Source organism: Balaenoptera borealis (genome assembly GCF_965194805.1).
Source record: "Balaenoptera borealis genome assembly, chromosome: 12".
Lineage (NCBI taxonomy): Eukaryota > Metazoa > Chordata > Mammalia > Artiodactyla > Balaenopteridae > Balaenoptera > Balaenoptera borealis.
This window is the reverse complement of record NC_138869.1, coordinates 24,362,715-24,376,457: the sequence shown is the minus strand read 5'-3', so window position 1 is coordinate 24,376,457 and position 13,743 is coordinate 24,362,715. Positions and strand designations below refer to the sequence as shown.

The 13,743-nt window shown below is 35.9% G+C and overlaps 1 long non-coding RNA gene across 1 annotated transcript in view; it reads left to right on the top strand.

The window, feature by feature from the left end:
* LOC309607563 overlaps positions 1-13,743 on the top strand; it is a 736,883-nt gene that overhangs the window by 136,837 nt on the left and 586,303 nt on the right. The window contains exon 4 of the long non-coding RNA XR_014232447.1: positions 13,301-13,382. This is a non-coding gene — a long non-coding RNA (uncharacterized lncRNA). The remainder of the gene's footprint in view (positions 1-13,300; positions 13,383-13,743) is intronic.

Genomic DNA, 13,743 nt, shown 5'->3' with positions numbered 1-13,743 from the left:
ATGTGATTGTGTGCTTCTGAATCACATGAGTGATATGTACGTAGTAATATAGACAGAGGAGATACATATATATATATATAAAGAGAGAGGAGTTTAAGAGAGAAGCATCCCTAGTGGAATGGAATGCTCTACAGGGATTAGTGGAGCTAGAAGAATAAGTACTTTTGGGGGGCAGGGCGGGTAGTGACCTTTGGTGAAGAAAATGATAATAGTGCAATATGCCAAATTAGGAATGCATAAGGACAGTTCCTTAACCAAAGGAGCTTGAAGCCAAGCTCATTTTGGAAGAGCCTGGAAGTAATTTGGAGAGGTAGCTAATAATTCTAGCTACCAGTTGGTGAGCACTTACTCTGTACCCAACTTTGCTCAGTGCTTTGCATGCCTTGCCTCTAATGGTCACCATGATCTCACAGGGAGACACCATTATTAATTCTGTTTTATAGACGAAAAGTGTTCAGTCTCAGAGAGGTGAAATCGCTCACTCAAGTCACACAGCTGGTAAGTGGTAGAGTCAGATTTGAAGCATATCAGATAGTTCACCTTTTTCCAGGGTACTATTCCAAAAATTTTTAGTAAAACTGTGCAACCATGACTGTCCTAAACCAGGTTTAGAACATTTTTTAGTATCCCCGTATGGTCCCTCATGTGCATTTACTGTTAATTCCTCATCTCTGCGCCCCCTCCCATCCCTAGGGACCACTAATCTACTTTCTGTTTTTATAGTTTTGTCTTTTCTGGGCATTTCACATAAATGGAATCATATAATTTAATCATGTCCTATAATATGTGGCCTTTTGTAGCACATTTCTTTGATTGCGCATAATATTTTTGAGGTTTGTCAGTGTTGTGACTTGTTTCCATGGTTCATTCCTTTCTATTGCTGAATCGTTTTCCATCGTAAGGATAAACCACATTTTGCTTATTTATTCACCAGTTGATGAACATTTAGGTTATTTCCAAGTTTTGCCTATTAGGAATAATGCTGCTGAGAACTTTCATGTATAAGCTTTTTTTTTTTTTGGATGTCCTAAACTGTTTATTAGGTAAGAATTTTACAAACATTACTTATATTAGTGGTAGCGGTGGAGCTGGAGAGTATTGCGCCTTCTCCAGGCTGCGCGGCGAGAACCACCGATTGTGTGGTGGAACTTGTGGCCCTTGCCGAGGCCGCGGCTCTTCCTGCTTGCAGACGTCAGCCCCCGCATCTCCCTGTGCTTGTGGACTGGTTTGGTGATCCACTGGGTGTCAGGGTTTCTTCTGATAGCTTTATGGAAGGGATCGATGAGGATAACCTCAAAAAACTTGTATGTAGAATCTTCACCCACCCCATGTATAAGCTTTTGTGTGGATATATGTTGCTCTCATTTCTCTTGGGTATATACTTAGGAGTGGAATTGCTGGGTTATCGGGTAACTCTATGTTGCCATATTGAGGAAGTTCTAAACTGTTTTCCTAAGTGACTGTACCATTTTACATTTATGTCAGCAGTGCATGAGGGTTCCAGCTTCTCCACACTTTTGCCAGTGTTTATTATTGTCTATTTTTATTATGGCCATTCTAGTGAGTACCTAGAATTGTATCTCATTATGGTTTCTATTTGTGTTTTTCTAATGACTAATAATGTTGAGCATTTTTTCATGTGCTTATTAGCCATCTGTATATCTTCTTTGGTGAAATGTCTATTTAAATCTTTTGCCCACTTTTGATAGAATTGTTTGTCTTATTTTTGAGTTCAAGAGTTCTTTGTATAAATATGTTCCGGATATAAGTCCTTGGTCAGATACGTATTTTGCAAATATTTTATCCCAGTCTGTTGCTTGTCTTTTCATTTTCTTAATGAAATCTCCTGAAATGCAAACATTTTGAATTTTGGTGAAGTCCAGTGTATCACTTTTTTTCTTTTACAGATCATGCTTCTGATGTCGTATCTAAGAATTTTTGCCTAATTCAAGGTCTTGAAGATATTCTCTTTTCTTCTAAAAATTGTATTGTTTTAGCTCTTAAAGTTTCTGATACATTTGGACATTTCAAGTTAATTTTTGTATATGTCATGAAATAAAAGGTCTGCGTTCTCCCCCCCCCCCCTTTTTTTGGTAGGTGGGTAGTTTATTGTACTAACACCATTTGTTAAAAAGGCTATTATTTCTCCAGTGCACTTCCTTGGTATGTTTGATGAGTATCCGTTATCCATAAATATAAAGACTCATTTCTGGATTCAACTGTGTTACTTTGATCTATATGTCCATCCTTATGCCAATTCCACACTGTCTTGATAACTCTAGTTATCAAGTTATAGTAAACTTCCAAATTGTGAAGTGAAAGCCCTCCAACTTTGTTTTTCTATTTCAAAATTGCTTTGGCTATTCTAGATCTTTCCCATTTCCATATAGATTTTAGTATCAGCTTGTCAAGTTTGGAAATCTGATGATAATTTGAAAGTGATTGCATTGAATCTATAGATCACTTTGTGGATAATTACCATCTTAACAGTGTTGAGTATCCTAGTCCATGAACATGGAATGTCCTTCCATTTATTTAGATTTTCTTCGATTTCTCTCAGCAGTATTTTGTAATTTTTAGTGTACAACTGTGGAACTTATTTTTGTTAAATTTATTCCTAAGCATTTTGTTCTTTTCATGCTGCAAAAAGAATAAAATTTATTGTGAAAGGTATTCTTAATTTTATTTTTGGATTGTTCATTGTATATGGAAATATAATTAATTTTTGTATATTGATCTTATATCTTGTGACCTTGCTATATCTGTTTGTTAGCTCTAAAAATATTTTTTGTGTGTGTGGATTCCTTCTGATTTTCTGTATACAGGGCATATCATCTGCAAATACAGACATTTTACTTCTTCTTTCTAATCTGGAGGCCTTTAATTTCTTTTTCTTGACTGATTGCACTGGCTAGAACTTCTAGTAAAAGAAGTGATGAGAAGGCATTTGAACCTTGTTCCCAGTCTTAGGGCACTTCCTTCATTCGTTCACAATCAGGTATGATATTCATTGTAAGTTTTTCATACATGCCCTTTATCATGTTAAGGAAGTTTCCTTCCATTCCAAACTTGTCAGAATCAGCTGTGGCAATTTAAGAAGGGGCAATTTTCTTTTTGAATCTTCAACACTGAATATTCACCTAGAGCAAAAATTTAGTAAATTCTAGATCATTGAGGTCCAAAGTTTGTACAATAAATGTCTTAACAGATTTTCTCTTCCTTTTCCTCCAGGGAAAGAGAATATTGGAATGAGTAAAGCTAGAAATTATTGTATTTTATGGATATTACTTGCTTTAGTTGATCTCTGAACTAGCCTTATCTTCTATATAAGCCCTGTCCAACAGAAATACAGGGTGAGCCTCAAATGTGAACTATATATGTAGTGTAAAATTTTCTAGTAGTTACATTAAAAATGTGAAAAAAGTGCAGATAAAATTATTTTTAATAATGTATTTTATTTAACCCAATATATCCAAAATATTACCAAATTTACATGTAAAAAAAATTCTTTTTTTTTGTATTTAGTCTTTGAAATCTGGTGTGTATTTTATACTTACAGCATATTTCAAGTTGGAACCGCCACATTTCAAGTGCTCTGTAGTTACATGCGGCTATTGGCTACGGTATTGGAGAGTGCAGTACTATATACTTGCATATAAAACTGTAGTTAGGTAACAATATTGAATAAGTATATTGATGGAAACATAAATGGCTTGTTATTTGCTATAGAGTAATAGGTATGGAATATATAGTTGTTGATTTTTGCATTTAAATAACACTTGAGTAGAATTTTAGCATCATCTAATAGATAATCTTGTGACATGTTATACCTGAAAATAAAGACCATGCCTTAATACAGGATTTTCCAAAATGCATTTGAGTCTATATTTTCACAGTCTTTGGGCATGGTGAGCAATACACTGTCTTTTGAACAATATAAATCTAGTAAGATGCCTATAAGAACATGGTGACCGAGAGATTGACCTGAGAAAAATATGGCCAGGGTACTCCCTTCAACTTCCTCTTAGGAAACTCTGGATTTTCTCCTACTAGGAGATCTATATCTCTTGGATATTTGGTCAACGAAATGTATCAGCTTTCTTGCCAGCATAAAGAGCATCAGAGGAACAAATGGGCATCACAAAACCAGATGAACATCAGCACTGACTGCATTATGACACTCTAGCTGCTAAATCTTTCATGGTAATGGGCCATGCTGGAGATGGCTGCAGTGATAGACTTCATACTGGAAGAAGCCTGTGGTCATTGCAGGTGGTGCTAATGTCATCTTATCACTGAATTCAAAGGATCACTTGCACGGCTTGTAATGAGCATGGCTAAAGCTATTGATTTTGAACTCCATATGAATGTGAAAAAGACAATGGCTTTGAATCTTCGAGAGCCGCCCTCCTGGGGTACAGTACCACCTTCACAGAAGCAGTTTTAAGTAGTGAAAAATACAGCTTTGTTTCTGTGCTCAAAGCTACGTTCCATGAAAGACTCATATATTCTGAACTGAGGGCAAAGAGTATTCTCCTCATGCTTCCCTATTCCATCTTTGGGTATCTTGGTTAGAGCATTCGTTAGCAGGCTTAAAAAGTTCAAGGGCACAGGTTCAATCATCATACAGACTAGTGAACTTCAATATTTCCCAGCCACAGATCACCTTCCTTCCTGTAGCTGCTGTCTTGAATGAGTGTGTACTTGGTCCCAAGGGAATTAATGGAGAAAGGGGTGGGACCATCCATCACCCCTATTGGCAGAACAACTCAGAACCTATGGAGTATGGCTCAGAAGTGGTATCTTTTAAAGAAAAACAGCACATAGAGCTTATACCCTCAGGAAGAGCCATATGCTTGTAAATTGGACCATGGTGAATTTTCGGTGAAAGCATGCCTTGGTGGTAAAGCTGAGAATGAACGCAAAGCCAGTAAACAAAAGCAGCAGAAGAGATTAGCTCTTTGAAATATGGGGCCATCAGTAGATCCTAAAAGAACACAGGCTGGTAAGATCAATGAGTGCAGATAAGAATGCTGTTAGAGTTGGTAGCCAACATCAGTATTAATGTTTCCATATCAATACTTATTTATGGCCCCTCTTTTCTAACATTAGGCTTACTTAAGAGTGTTCTCCACAGATAGTATCATTTCTGCTTGTCCATCAGCTTATTAGCACATTTCTTGTTTATTATATTTACAGTGAATTTTAATTCCTCGCACTATTCTAAAGGGGGTTGTTGATTGTATTTTACCAAGAAACAATGGATTACATATGGAACTCACAACAATAGCCTTGCTGATACCTGATTCAAGTTTTCCAGCTGTTTTTTGTGTTTGCTAGTTTCCATCCAGCTCAATAGCTGTGTGTTTATCACTAAGTTTGTTATCACTAACTATGCTGAAATTGGTCTAGTAATAGAAACTTTATAACAACAAGGGCCCCATCCAGAAAGAGCTCAGCATCTAGCTGGGGAGAAAGATTCATTAAATAACTAAAATATAAAAGGAAAATTGCTATCACGGAAAGGGTTTTTGCACACATGTGTTTAATGTCACAGATCTGGGGGAGAAAAGAAAATTTGGATAAACTTTTGGTTTTGCTTATGTTGCTACCTATGAATAATCTTTCAAGGCAAAAATCCTTCTCACTTTTTAAGATGGAAAATATCATTTGAAGAAGCTTAAAATAAACATGAGTATCGGATACACTATGAAGTCATTGAGTGAAGGCTATTCAGCCACAGCTTACAGGATATCAAAAAAAAAACATATGATTTATACAAGGAGAATTTGTGGCTTAGACTTCAAAACTTCGTGGATTTAGGAAAATGTTTGTATTCTTATTTGGTTTGATTTAGGGAAATATTTCTTTAACATCTCCTTTTCATATTGTGCAGTTCACAGTAGAGACATGTCTGTGAAATATTTACACATGATTTTTATTTGAAAAGAAGTAGCTGCTTGCTGCATGAAATCTTCATGGCGAAGATTCCTTGCTCTCAAAAGAAAATTGAAGCAACATAAAAAGATTTCAAGGAGAGTTTAGAGAGGTCTTTTCTTTCTTTCTCTTTTTTCTTTTCAAGAGGTAATTGATTTGCTCCCCAAAAGGGTCTTTCTAGAAGTCTAGGTAGACAATGCTCTAACCTTGTCAGAAGAGGATAATAAATTTAACGTTAGACTGGTTTGGAAGGAAAGACTTAGAATGAACTACGTTTTATAGGAGCAGAGCACTGAGGGTCTGTTGTTAGTTTATAGGGCCTTGATTAGATAGGTTATTGATTTTGGCTGCTGGTGATATGGTTCATGTTCAGAAGGTATCAAACTCATGCTGAATAAAATAGAAGCAAATGCTTAAAAAAAAGAAACAACAGAAAGTAGTGAGACATTGGCTAGCAGTCTAGTTGTTCTTCAAGTGGAATGGGCAGCTGTGCCTTACTGCCTTTAGCCCCTCTGGAAGCAGTTATGTGTATTAAATACTGGAATAACTTGATATTTTAAAAGCTTATATGCTCATCCAAGTAAAATGGTTTTAGAAGACTACCGGGAGTTTCATGAGTTTATAGTTAAATCAATACCCAGATTTATGCCTTTTGGACAGAGAAACTTGAATTTAATTGAAAAAATGGATCTAATGAGGATAGACATATTTTGTGCAGATGTAGGAGAGGTTTTTTCTCCCCCTTATTATCTGAAAAATGAAACAGGTACTTTTGGTATGATAGATGAATATAGCTTTATAGGAAAATGACAAATGTTCAGAAACTTTAAAAGAAGATTTGTGATATTATATACAGGTTCTTGAATGTATGGAATCTGGTGGAATAATTTTTTGCCTCTTTTAAATGCTTGAATTTAAGATTCATTAATTATACAGAAAAGCACATAATATTTTACTTTATACAGCACAATTAATGGCCATATGGTATTAAATTGGCAGCCATACTCTGAAAAATAACAATTTTAAGCAGAATCACTTGCAGTCTAGATTTTCCTTTTTCTTGTTTTGCATTGATGATGCTTTACATAGAAATTTGTATTTTATTCACTAGCTAAATGGAGATAAAAACATTTTTAAAGAAAATTGTAAGGGGCATTGTTAATTTTTTTTAGAGATACCTATAAATAAAAATTCTCTAGATATTCCTTTCTGTGTTCTCAGACGTCTTCCTGGCATTTTCTAAGCAAAAGGAGAAATCTTGTAAGAAAAATTAGCCAGTTCAGAGATGTTTTGACGATCTGCAATTTATTTTCTGCTAACCCTAATTCTTCACAGTCTTTGCCCACATTTTGCTTCGGGAAATATTCAAATACACTGTTCTTACACAAACAAAAATTCAATTTCATGGAGATTCTGTCTGTGTAATAACAGCAAGATTAGACCTTGAAATGCAATGAAGCAAATTCAGCTTTTAGAAACATATGGACTCAAGTAAGTTTAAGAAAAATCATTTGAGGGCAGAATTTGGCTCTGTGATATTTTAATGCAGTGAAAGAGTTCCAGAAATAACTGCTTGCTTGCCTGCTGTCCAGAAAACACATGTTAAAAAAAATTCCCTGGTTACCTTTTCTCTCTTCTCTACTTCTCAGAAATGAAGAAGTCTATTCTTGCAGGCAGCTCTATGAACATCGTAATTTTAAAAGTGGAATTTGTATATCAAAGTGTCAAAGACCATCCTAGGTTTTTCACAAGTGTGCAGGATTGATCACTAGTAAATCTGGGAGTACCTAAGAGTTATGTCTAGAAGGTTAGCTGAAGTTTAACTTCATTGCCATATATTTCTCCTGGAAGATATTGTGAATATAAGTTAAAAAAAAAACCTTCAGACATATCAAACCCATACTGTTCAGAGCATTTATAGGTTTTATGTATAATGCTATAAATAAAAATACATTTTCAAAATGTGCACTATGGAAAATGGAAAATCTGAGTATTATTTTTGGCTGAAATAATTTTGAAAAAGCACCAAAAAACCGGACAGTGGTGTAGGTTAAAAGGCACAGTCTTTTGGAAGAGTTTTACTCCCAGGTTTTTACTCAAATATGAATGATCTTCATTTTTTTTTAAAAAAAGCATGAGGGATGTTTATATTCTTCTACTGTAACCTCATGTGGTGTGTTTAGAAATTTGTTCTGTTGTCCTTGAAACCTTCTCTACTTTTTTCAAAGTACATAATCATTATCCCAGAAAATCAAAATAATAATGAATGGATATTCAAAATGAACAAATCCTCTAATGCCCACCAAGGATTCAGGAAGACACCTGGCAGATTAGACAAAGAGAGATACAGAATTAAGTTGAAGAAGCTTCAACTTGCAGGTTTCTGTATTTTAAGGCTGTGTTGGAAGTGATTTAGTTGTGCTCATAAGTGATTTGAAAAGTAAGCAGTGACTTAGTTATTTTGTCGCTGGAATGTCATCTGACAAGGAGATACTATCTAAATGACAATAATTTAATCTAGACAGCTGATCTAATCCATTAGACATACGCTTCCCATTACAGAAAACTTTCTATTAAGCTTTGTTCAATTGTTTCATTTTTAAACATATTTTGCCTTTATCCAGTAAGTAACCACAGGCCAGGTAAAATATTTTTAAATTCCCTACAGGCTGGTTAGTTATTGGAACCCAAACAGATCCCCCCACCTCCCCAAGTTGTTAGTTTGCTTCATGAGTAGTCTTTTTTTTTTTTTTTTTTTAGGTGATAGTCTTGTTTTGGCTAGGGGAGTTCTCTGCATCAGACTAGAAAGAGTTTATGGTCTCACCTGCATCCGTGAGAAAGAGAAAACAAAACTTCATTTTTAAGTCCTTGGAATTTCTGTGCCATTAAGATACTGCTACTGCCAGTTTTCTCGTGTTATTTAAAGGGGTGAAAAGTTTATTACACTAGTTTGCTTATACGTGCTGGTTTATTTTCATGTAATTTGAAGAGACATCCTATTTCATAATAATAAATTACTTTTAAGATGTCAGACCCCTGTTTGGGTTTGGGATGGCTTTTGGCTGCAGGTAAGAAAACTCAAAAAAGAGTGGCTTGAACACAGTGGAGAGCTCAGGGCAAAGGCAGTACCTGTAAGACCTGTTCCTTTTAAAGATAACCATATTTTCCCCAAAAGCTCATTGAACAGAATGATTTCTCATGGCCCATTACAGCCAAATGTGAGGATGGGAAATTCAGGATTTTAGCTGGGCACAAAATCTGAGTTCTTGATTTAAAATGGGACCAATGTTAGGGAGCTATATTTTCCATAATAGTTATTTGTTTAATAAACATCAGTTCAGGTCACATCTGAGATTTACAACTAAATTATTTTTTCTTTATTAGAAATTTTATTCTCTGCGAATGTTCTACCTTAGTTAAGTTTGTCTCATAGCATCTTTATAAATTAATCTCATATTGGTCCTTTCCTACCTAGGATGTTGAAACCGTCCCCATAAGATGATCCAGTTCTTTGCAGGGTTTAGGAATACATATGAATTATTGCTTGCAAACTTAACCACCAACAGCCTACTGCATTTTTCTTCTCAGATAAATATAAGAGGCCTAAATTTATACTGATAGACATATTATTATTACCCTATCGTATTAATGCATTTAATAGATTGTAATACAAGCTACTGTTTCTTCAACTGTTTATTTTTCAGCATGAATTACCTTTCAAATAGCCTCTGTTCTCTTTGTTACCTGGCCTGTGTAGTGCTGCATTGATCAATTCAGTTTAATTCTTTTTTTTTTTTTTTTTTAAACTTTTGGGTTATTTGTTTATTTATTTATGGCTGTGTTGGGTCTTCGTTTCTGTGCAACAGCTTTCTCTAGTTGCGGCAAGTGGGGGCCACTCTTCATTGCGGTGCGCGGGCCTCTCACTGTCGTGACCTCTCTTGTTGCGGAGCACAGGCTCCAGACGCGCAGGCTCAGTAGTTGTGGCTCACGGGCCTAGTTGCTCCGCGGCATGTGGGATCTTCGCAGACCAGGGCTCGAACCCGTGTCCCCTGCATTGGCAGGCAGATTCTCAACCACTGTGCCACCAGGGAAGCCCCAGTTTATTCTTAAAAACATTTATTGAATGCCTACTCTTTGCTGTGGTTTTTCAAAATCCATTTTTAAAAATGGCTTTTGAATATTTCGAGAAATGGTGTAAAATTTGCCCCAATTTTTCACAGCAGTAAAAAGAAAAATCCACTTTAACTAAAAAAGCAAGTATGTGTCATAACTTGTAAGTCACCTGTTTAGGCGTTATATTATCCTTGACACTCCTCCCTCCATCACTACTGTTATATGTGCTTTTAATAAATACTAACATTTGTATATGCTCACACAGGATTATTCTTGCAAAAACTTTAAAAAATACTTTTCTCTGAAATGAGTACTTGGAGTGACCATCCATCAAGATGACAAAACTTGATACTTCTTAAAATTTTGCCTACTTTGTTTCCACTATCTTGTTAATCACATTAGCCAGGTTAAAAACTGTATCTCTGTTTAATTTTGTTCTCTGAAGATAATAAAAGGTTTATTTATATTAACAGGTATATAAATTAGCGTTTCCCCCCCCCCCCAATACTCATAAAATTTTCTCCTGGAGGTGGTATTTTCTTTTCAGTATAAAAATAATTTTATGCATTGAAATGTATAGGGGAGTGATCCAGCTGTATCATAACATGTTATCAAGTTTCACGTTTCTTTATCCGGGGAATGCAGAATGGCTGGCAATCAGAATGGCTGATTAAAAAAAAAAAAGACAAAAAGTACGAAACAAAAACAAACTGCCCAGCAAAGTGACTCAACGTGGGGATTCCTAAATTATACCCTCTCTTTAGTTATTTGGGTGTCTTTTTGAAGAGGCATCCTGTGCAGTTTAATTTCTTACACCTTAACTAGGTGCTGAATAAGGTGCTCTTTTTTGGACTGATTTTCCTATTTTTTGGATGATTGTATTGGTTTGTATTTGTTCTCAGGCTTAAACCCAGGACCCCTACACCCAAGTGTTTAATAAGATGGTTTGGAGCACGGTGAGAATAGAAATGGTTTATGCTAGGAAACTACTGTTTCACCTTTTGGAAAAACTCTAAATGGTACATGTAATCGTGTTTTGATCTCTTTTTAAGTCTGTTTTAAAGAGCTTAAGTAGCTGAGTAGAGAAGGAAGGGTGTCAGTTGCTTTATGAAGTGGTTGTATCTGAAACTCAGGCTCAGAGTTGAGCCAAAATAGAATAAACATGAAGGCATGTAGAGGAGAGGCACTGAACAAGATATAATAGTGGAGATAGAGGATCCTGGAAGTGGCCAAAGATATTTATTAACTCTAGATTTAGGTAAATAGCCATTAATTATAAGAAGAACAATTATGTGAGTTAGAGGTACTTCATGATATCTAAAAAGAATTTTCTTTTCAACTCTTCTCAGTAGTCTATTTTTCTTAAAGGATCTAGTTTTATTGTGTTCATATGCCTACAAATGAAAAATCTAGAAAAGGTTAATCTTCTGTCCTTTCAATTATCTACTCAATTAATATCAACAAGGTCTAAGATTTTTTAGGCTGCTGTCTATGAAGGGGTAGCCACTGGCCTGGAACCACTTCTATTTATAGACCATAAATCCTAAGTGGACATTCTAATTTCAGAATCATGAATCAAGCCAATTCCAACATATTTTTGTCTTATACCTTGTCTCCAAAATTTTAATAAGTACTGCCCCGCACACTCCCATATACATTTTAATGTTTTCAAATTGAACTGCATCTTAAAATCAATATGGACAGTTAATGCAGTAGTTTTTCTTTTATATCACAAAAGCGGGTATTTAATTGGCTTAAGTATAAGGAAATTTATCATACTTAACAGAAGGTCTAGAGTTGAACAGGTTTGCTTTTTAATTGTCATAGTGGTTTAACAATGTTAGGGAGCTTAGTTCTTTTCATCTCTTCTCTGCCAATGATATGAATATAGATATGGCATTGATTTAATCATGGCCATCAGTTGGCCATCAATAGCAACCAAGACACTTTAGTTCCTTATTTATGCCAAATGAAAATGACAAAGGGCACCTCTCCCCTTAGCCTACTATTTAAGTCCTTCCTTTCAATCAGATTGGGTCAGTTTAGGTCACCTGGCCATCCTTGGACCAGTCAGATTCGTTTATTCTCATCAGGCTCTACCCGTGAAGCTTCACCTGTGTCCCATGAATTACACGAGCTATATGAGAGACAGGAGGTACATGACTAAAATTAGAGGGGTTTTTTTGGTGAGAGAAAGAATAGATCTCGGTAGACAATTCATAGTGTCCATCTTAGGGAAGTGGATATGTGTGAACTCAGCCCAGTCCAGAAATCTGTGCTAAAAAGAAGAAAAAAATAATGATGATGATCTGTACTGAGACTTCATAGATATCATCCAAGGATTTGGATTTATCCTTCCCATTCCCTCTGCAATCTCCTCCAGAAACTCTGCCGAATCACGGGATAATACATTCCTGATGAGGTGATAATGGCTTAGAATAACTTCATTTGGTCAGCTTCTCAGGACTGTTGCATTATAACAAGGAACTCTTAGAATAAAACTCCCTTTTGATGATGGTAAAAAGTTGGGCTCTGTGACTCCCTAAGAGAAAGCTAGTGGGAAGGTGGGGTATCCTGACCATTCATGGTTGCTCTTTCCACTGGGCCACCAAAACACCTTTCCACATGGTCATTACACTTAATTTTTTATTGTTTGCCATTCAAGAGCACATTTCATCCAGAGATATTTCTGTCCACGCTCCAAGACTTAAATTTACCATACACATAGTATCTCCATGCGTTCGGGATTCACAGGTTAGATAAGAATTTGAATTCACCACATTTACTAAGATACAAGATATAATGTCTGGAAGAGTTCTTCACACAGGTTTTTAAAAAGAGTCTATATGATCTTCGCTTTAAGATCTAAGGCTGAAATTTTAGGCTGTGCATTAAGGAGGTGGTATATGCAAGAAAAATGATGCAGGTCTTTATCAAACATCCACTTGTCCTTTGGCATTATCCGAAAAGATGAGAGAAAATATGTACATTCATATATTCTCAGTGAAAGAAAATATCTGAAGAAAATAGTCTTTTTTTTTTTTTTTAACACTCCTTTGCTTTATCTGGACTTCTTTGTTTAAAAGATCAGCTTTTACTGCGATAATTTACATTTGTACATCTCCCTGATGGGCCGAATCTGACACTTCCCAGTTGCAGATCTTCTGCATAGGATGTGTCATCTATGAATAATAGTTTGTTCAATCAGTATTTATTGAGCACCTACCATGAACTGGTCTCTGATCCACAGGCTGAGAAAACAAAGATGAAAAACACACGGTTCCTGATTTCAAGACGGCCATAGGCTGGTGAGGGGAGAGAGCTGCCATAGGGTAAGTACAATGACAGACGCGTGCCTGGGATATAGTGAGAAACAGACAAGAGACATCAAGTTGTTGAAGGCCCTAGATGGGCACTGTATAATATCTTGCCATTTGTTTTGACTTCTGTTGATTCTGAAAGAAGTTTGGTGAGCACAACCTGGCTTGGTATCTAGAAGTAATACTGCCAACCTTTGTTGAGAATTTACCTTACACTGGATGATGTGCTCAGTGTTTTACATGCGTCCTCTCGAGTAGTGCTTACAGTTATCCTATGGGGAAGATCCCGGTATTGTTCCCATTTTATAGAAGAGGTCAGGTCACATACCTGGAAAAGGTCAGGCTGGAGTTCAAGTCCACTTTTTTCATCTTC